Here is a 7,990-nt window from a genome sequence, read left to right as displayed (position 1 = left end):
GCCCTCAAGCAATAGTCCGCATGGCAAACTTGTATGACCATGAGTGAGAAATGCACAGAGCAAGAGGTGCCAGTAACCTGGCCCAGCCCGTTTGCCTTCTATGCGACATAGACACCCAGGAACTGAGCACCATGGTAGCTCTGTCACATGTGAGCTCGTGCAGGGGGTCCAGGACCAAGCTCCAGTCATACCATGCTTCTCTCAGTACAGTTAGAGCAGAATGAGTAGCCAGGAAGGGCCAGGAAAGAAAGCCCAAGGCTGGCTCACCCCCTGAACTTTGACCTGAGGATTTGAGGCAGTAACAGGACCACAACTTCTGGCTCTCTGCAAAGGGTCATAGGTGCAATACATAATGTGAACGTCAAGAGGGGCCCAAGAGTCTGTTTTGGCAGCCTCTGGGGGACACTGAGGCAGGCTGCAGTTTGATACAGATGTCTTTAGGAGATGACAGATAAAGACCAGAAGATTCTGGGTCCCCTGGTGACCCCATGGAGTGAACTTCCCTGCTCACACAGGTTGTTGCCTCTACACTACTCCATGTGAGGGAAAGAAGGTATTCCTAGTCAGAGGCACTGGTGGGGGGTGGTCCTTCTGTTATAGCAGCTCAGCCTATCATGATTTATTCGTTTGGCTATAGTTTCTTAGTGGGGACGGGGAGAACAGAAAGAGATTGGGTAAAGAGGAAAAACTTCAAAACAATCACTGTTATGAGTTGACTTATGCTCCCCCACCCAAAGAAAATGTCCAAGTCCCGACCTCCAGTACCTATGACTGGCCTTGATTGGAAATAGGTCATATCCAGACCACCTCCCAGCCCATGCTTCATCTCCACAGGAAGGAGTATGGGAAAAGACTCCATCTACACTGGGCAGCCCACACCCAAAATCCTCCTCTCCAACACATCTCCCCTTGATTTTTCACCTCTGGAGCATTTTATAGGAAACATAATCCAATGAGCTTGAGTCGCTGGACCTGAGCTCAACTCAAAGTTATTTGTGAGAAATGTTTTATGTTTACTGTGGGTCCCTCTTCCCAGAAAAAGGAAGTCATTTTTAGCCAAGAATAAACAAACTTGGCACTTAGCAGGTGAGTCCTATAGTAACACCTTGAAATCCTGCTGAATTCATAGTCCTGGGCCCACCTTCACTTTCATATTCTTCTACTGAAAGAAGATGAACTCTCCTTGGGCCGCCTAACCTCCAGAACCCTGCCAGCAAGCCTTTGGGCCTGGCTCACTTCCTTTCTCCCAGCCCTGATGATATAGCCTGCATGGCCCAGAATGGTAGCAAAGAATATGTGACCTGGGCAGGACCTGATCACAGAATATTACAGGGTGATCAGGGCCCAATTATACAATCGTATAGGCTGATAAGTGTCCAATCATACAATTATACAGGGTAATAAGGGCCAATAACACAATCATGCAGGGTGATCAGGGCCCAATCACACAATGGGAAGTAGCATTACTACTGGGAGGCCACATGGAAATTCGCCGAGAGCACAGGGGGCACGGCCTTTATATGATTTTCAATACCTAGAATGTAGTGCTGTTTATGGCATGTGGTAGAAATGTCTTTTCATATCTGTTCATTTTTTAAATGAATAAATGAATGAATGAGGGTAAAAGACTTTCTAAATATTTAGTAGCAATCCCAGTTACTTGCGCTTTACTTTTCTTTGTGAAAATGTGTGTCCTTGGACTTTCATCAAAGTGACATGAAGCAACAGGGAATATTTCCATTTTTTTCATTCAGTATAGATGTCAGATGCGGGGACCCTGTTGTGAGCTATCAAACGAGGCCCTCTTTCTCTTGTCTTGGAGCATCCAACCCATTGGGATGGGCAAGAAAATAAATAAACAAAAACAATGATTTCAGAGGAATCTGCAGTAGCAAGTTGTATTTTCCAAGGGCTCATCAAGTCCAAAACTGACAGCTGACTTCAGGGTCTCAACAACTGGAGGAGGTTGCACTTATGTTCACTCAAGAAGGACTTATCTCCTTAAATAAAATGCTTTGGAGACCTCTTTCTGGAATAGTAACTTTCAAACTTCTCTGTGACCCTGGAGAAATCCGTGTTACATGACAACCCATGCACGTGTGAGCCCAACCGGGGACCAGAGGTCCCCAGAACAGGCTTCCCTGCCCTGCGCTTCCACACACTGAAACGTAAACGCTGATCACAACCCACTCAGGGCTCTCAGCCACAAGTTTTACAAGCCAGTTCCAGAAGTCCCAGTGACAAAGACCGAAGCCGAGAAAGGAGTCCTCCTACCTTCAAGGCGGCAGCCTGGACCCATCCCAGCTGCAGAGCCCTGACCTGCCTGTCACTATCCAGTGGGACAATGGTCCCCTCTCCTGTGGCCCTGGACGGAGTAAGGAGATAGAGTTGTCCTTCCTCCAGTGAACACGCCAGTACAGTCCAACCAAAAAGGAAAAGCACGAAGAGTGGGATTCCTGAGGCCTGCACCACCTCACACACTTGACCCCACTTGAAGCCTGAGCCACCACCATCCCAGAACATCAGGAGCCATGTCTCTTTCAATTCTGCCTTTCATGATTCAACCTTTCCCGGGGAACTGTCACATGCAAAATGAGCATTTCACCCAACATCATCCACTTTCAAATTATAAGGAAACACCAAAGACACATTTCCAATGTGGCAACTGAGACTAAATTTTTCAGCAAAAACTAACTGCCTCCTAGATTTATAGGCAATGCTTCCCACAAAATCTTCCCCCAGGGACTATTCAGCAAACGCATGTTAGCTAAATGCTTTCCAGATCTTCTTCTGCCATTTCTAATATTCTGTTGCTCCCCAGATTATATTCTTTTAAAAAAGTCAAAACACAATTGACATTCTTGCAACCAAAATATATGCAAGAATAATTTTTGAATTTCAAAAAATATATTTTATATCTCTGAAAACTCTATTTAATTTGACAAAAAGGAAAAAAAATTTTTTTGACCACATAATATACACATACGAGTTAAATTTCTCAAATACTTCCTTTCCAATAGTTTGGCTTATATATTTTCTTTTATAAAACTAACCTATTTTCATAATTCTTAGCATGAAAAAGTTTTTAATGCACTAACAGCTGTTATTCCACTAAATTTATTCCACTAAATTTACTCTAGACTTTAAAGAAAGATGGACTCAGGATAAAGACAGTTAAGATTATAAGAAATCTATCAAAAAACATGTAAACACAGACACAAGGCCAGGTGCTCCCCCGATGAAGGGACAAAGTGAAGAGTTGCTGAATGGATTCAGTTTCCCATGGCAAGTCCTTGGAAGAGCTGGCACCTGGGTAAGGGAGATGCAGATGATGCAGATGGGGAGCTTAGGGGTTAGGAGATGGAGATCTGTGGGGGGACTGGGAGATGCAGGTGCCGCACCTGAGATGCTCACCCAGACCACAGTGGGATTGTTTCCTCTTTCAGCACAGCAACTCCTTCTCAGAAGGGAGCTAACATTTACATAAACCGTAAAGTCCATTGACCTAAGCAACCACATGTAGAATGAGAGGGACCAGGCCTGCCCTGTTAAGAACAGAGTTACCATATTCAACTGCCGTTTGTGGTATGAGTTAGGATTATCATAACCTGTACTCCAACAAGTTTTTACAATACCGAAAGGACTAGCCAAAAAGAAAGCCTGGCCTGCAGCCCCCTGCTGGGAGCAGCTTGTGGCAGAGCCCGGGTAGGGGGGCCTTTCCCAGTCTCCTGTGAGCATCACAAGATCTGTACCACCTCCTCTGTCCTACCCACAAAGTTCATCTGAGCAATGGCCACTCGGCCTCTTATCACCATGATCCTGTCAGCCACCCTAAAAGGCAGAGCTAGGGAAGGCTGCTGGCCTGTGCTTGCTGAACCTGTGAGTGCTTATCCTGGCCAAGGTCTCAGCAAGGGATGGACCCTGGTGGAAGCCATGGGCAATTTGTCCTGGGCCCGGAACAGAGCTTGATCATGCCTCCCAGGGTCTAATAAGAGAAAACAGTCTCCAGAAAATAAATCACGAGTTGAAATAAATAGTAAAGGTGAAAAAGTATCTGCATGTGCATAAGGACACTTGGGTTAATAACAATACATCAATTTAATGCCATAACAATTATAAGAAACCACAATTTGATATAAGCAGGAAGGCCATGAACTTGGAAAAGCACGCAGAATATTGCAAGTAAAAAAATATACCAAATTACATTAGTCTATGATTACAAATGTTATTTATTTTAATTTTCTCTGTATTCCAACAGGTGATAAAGTCATGTGGTTCCAAATGCAAAAGACAAAGAAGGACATGGGGACTATGCAAGGAGCTTCCCCTGTTGACTTGGCGATCGTTTGTGTACACACACCACACACATCCTGCTCAGTTTGTGTGGACACACACTGATCCATGTACCACCGTCTAATGGAGACATCTAAGTTGTTGCCAAAGTTTTGCTTTATATACAATGTGGCATCGTTTTGCACAAGTCCCTCTGTAGCAGCTAGAAAAAGAATTGCATTTGTTTTGATAGAGAATGCCTGACCGACTTCTCAGATTTTGCATCAATTTAAACTCCCAACAGCAATATTATGGGAATGTCTCATTTCCCCTATCAATGTTATCACATTTTTTTCATATCTGGAACTTCAGTGTTATCTAATTTTTAATGTTGCTATTTTTTTAACTTTTTATTGAAGTATAACACACATGCTGAAGTGTTTGCAAAGTGAACTCACAAAGTATAACACTGTTGCTCCCTTCCAAGTGCTGCCCCCAGCCCACCAGGTCCAAGTTGACCCTGTCCTAATGCTAGTGTGGGCATGTGCTCAGCATTAGCTATTGCCACAAAACAGTTCTCCTACCTTGCCGTCCCAACATATACTCCCATCAGTAGTTGATGGGTGTTCAGTTGCTCCGCACTCACCAATACTTGGCCTTGTCAGTGATTTTTTCCCTTTGCCAATTTGGTGGCTGTGACTAACGCAGTTGAGCACCTTTTCATGTGTTTATGGACATCTGGGTTTCCTATTTTGGAAAATACCCATTTTTCTATTGAGTTTTTGATCTTTTTCATATTGAATTATAGGAGCTCTTAATACATTTGGGATACAAACCCCTTGTCCAATCTACATATTGCAAATACCTTCTCCCATTTTGTGAGTAGTCTTTTCACCCTTGTAATGTTATCTTTCGAAGACTAGAAATACATAATCTTAGTTGAGTCTAATTTATTAACGTTCCTCTTTTTGCACATTTTGCGTCCTATTTAAGAAATATTTGCCTACTGAAGGTCATGAAGATGTGCTCCTATTTTTGTTTAAAGCCTTATTATTTTTGCCTTTCACATTTAGAACTGCAATTCGTCTTCAATTCATTATGAGTATAAAATAAGGTAAAACTTAAATTCTCTTTAATACATGTGTATGTGTATAATTGAATAAGTACCACTTTCTGGGGGGGAAGAATTCCTTTGTACTATGGTATTTATTTTTGCATAAATCTGTTTTGAGACTATGTATTCTGTTGTATTGGTCTGCCATCTCTGTGCAGACGACACACGGCCTTCGCCCCTCCAGCTTCCTCACAGGTCTTTCCCTCTGGTGATGTGACTGTTCTAGTTTTATTCTTCTTCGTCAAGATCACATTGACCTTTTCTTGGGCCCCTTGAATTTTCTACATTTTAGAGTCAGTTTTTTAAGTTCCAAAAAGAAAAAGAAAGGAGAGGAGAGGAGAGGAAAATTGCTTTTTAAATATTTCTATATAACTCTAATTTGTATGTCTCTTATTTTCAGTGAGATGGGGTCCTACTTCATGCGCTTAAAAACTGTACTCCTTGTCTAAGAACAATTTATCAATGTGTTTTACTACTTTTCCTTTTGGGCTATGGGCCTTTTTGCTGTTAATTTGTATTAGTTCTTTATAAATTAAGAAAATTAGTTCTTTATCTACAATTTGAGTTGCAAAGATTTTCCCAGTGTTTCATTTTGATTTAGCTTATGCTGTGTATTTCTCTCATTGTTTATTTTTATGTGTGTCAATCTTCTTGTTTATGATTTTCGTGTTTTGTGTCTTTCTCAGAAAAAACTTCCTCCTTCAAAGTTTATTGTTACAACTATTTAAAAGCATGAATTCATACTGAGAAGAGAAGAGTCTTATGTTAGAATGATGGAATTATGAATATTTTTCTATTATGGGTCTCTTTTAGTATTATCATATGTTATCACATGCGGTAATGTCATTTTTAAATAAATGTTATGGTCAGAGCATGTTTCAGGTGCTTCTGGAATGGTCTAGAACCACATCACTGGCTGTGTGTGGACTTTGCAGAATTTGAATGATAATAAGTCTGAGAGTCTTCGCCTTCACAGGGCACCACATATTAGAGGAACCTTAACTATGGATAATCGTCATGGTGTTTTCGCTTAAATTTGACAACATAAGGGGTCTTAGCTGCAGCGGGCTACACATGCTGACTCATCATATCCCACCTCTCTCCTAGCCGGTGCCATAGGCAGTTTGCATTGTACGTTTGTATTATTTTCTCTAGTAGCTCCTCCCCTCCCCCACTCCAAATCATATACACATCAGGCCCGCAAAACCTGGACTCATCCACTTTGTCTAAGAAGAACCAAATAGAAAACTCACTGATACCGAACTCACAATATTCATATACATGTCACCATTTGTAGATATCCATTAGGTCAATCTAGAACCAAAATCATTCCTGCAGCGTGCAACAAAATCAGGGACAGAACTTTGCACCAAGTGGGGTCAATTCTAGCTCGTATTTAGCTGTCCAAGACCTAGGCAACAAGCTGAGTGGCCACACTGGAGGTAAACCCATGTAATCTCACCAAAGGCCTCACTAGCCTCCCCTGCCCACCAGCTCTGGGGGAACAAGCTAGACCTCCAGGTGGTTAATCTGGAGGGGTAGCCTTGACCACAGTTCATGGGCAATCAGGCCTGAACACCTACGCATGAAAGGGCCCAGTGCTCGCCCACACCTGGCACTTGGGCAGCTGCCACCTCCTTAGAGACTTCAGGACTGACTGTCATCCCACCCAACCAGCCTCATAAACCTCATGGGGACTGTCCCAATTTCAAAGTAAGTCCTGAGTGCAGTGACATTCTCAGAGTTCTTCCAAGAAAAGCTGGTGGGCTTTGCCTGGGGAAATTACAGAGCAGTTCCTGGGTGACACTGACTTTTAACTTTTAACAGCTTTGCGTTTTCTCTCCCCCCACCCCGCACCCCGCACCCCCCCCCATCCCGACTGCTCACCACACACCTCTCACCACTTCCTGCTCCCTTCAGCAGCAAGAAAATGCTGCTTTCATTTCATCTTTGGCTGAAATGCAGAAAGAAGAAAGCAAGACCCCAGACAGTGGCCACCCAACGCTCCTAAACGGTGCTTTCCATTTCTAACCTTCATATGTAAAAAGAGTTAGAAAGTCATTCAGATGCAATTCAGTGCATGTAAAAGTCAACCATCAGAATATCTAAGGTCCATTCATTAGCCCAGAGCCCAAAGCTATGGGAGATAGAAACATACTGGGAGCCTCCTTAGGGGTTTACTAAAGCAACTCCAGAATTTTAAGCCTCATATTCCCTTTCAAATGATATGAAATCCTCACACCATTGCAGAAGACCTATAGTTAACAGTCAGTGTAAAGTGTAAATGCTAAATATTGTCCCTCAATTTGTCCCCAATCATTTGCAAAATTGCTTTCTAAAGGTCACCTTTCTGACAAAGGAGCAGCTCTTTGTTTTCTAACCAGAGGTGAGTTTAATTTTTTTAAATATTCTCTTGCCCATATAACGTGTAAATGATACAGAATAATTGTGCTCTATTGTAAATCTTGACATAACAGGGTCCAAAACAAGAATCATTTCTGGAACTGAGGTGGCCACACATGGAGAAACAGCCAGAGGTAAACATACAGAACTTTTGTGAGATTGCTCTTGGTGCCGTGAGTGCCAGTAAGGAGATGAAGGTCT

Source organism: Rousettus aegyptiacus, unplaced genomic scaffold (genome assembly GCF_014176215.1).
Source record: "Rousettus aegyptiacus isolate mRouAeg1 unplaced genomic scaffold, mRouAeg1.p scaffold_m13_p_3, whole genome shotgun sequence".
In the NCBI taxonomy this organism is placed as follows: Eukaryota; Metazoa; Chordata; class Mammalia; order Chiroptera; family Pteropodidae; genus Rousettus; species Rousettus aegyptiacus.
This window is presented reverse-complemented; position numbering follows the sequence as displayed.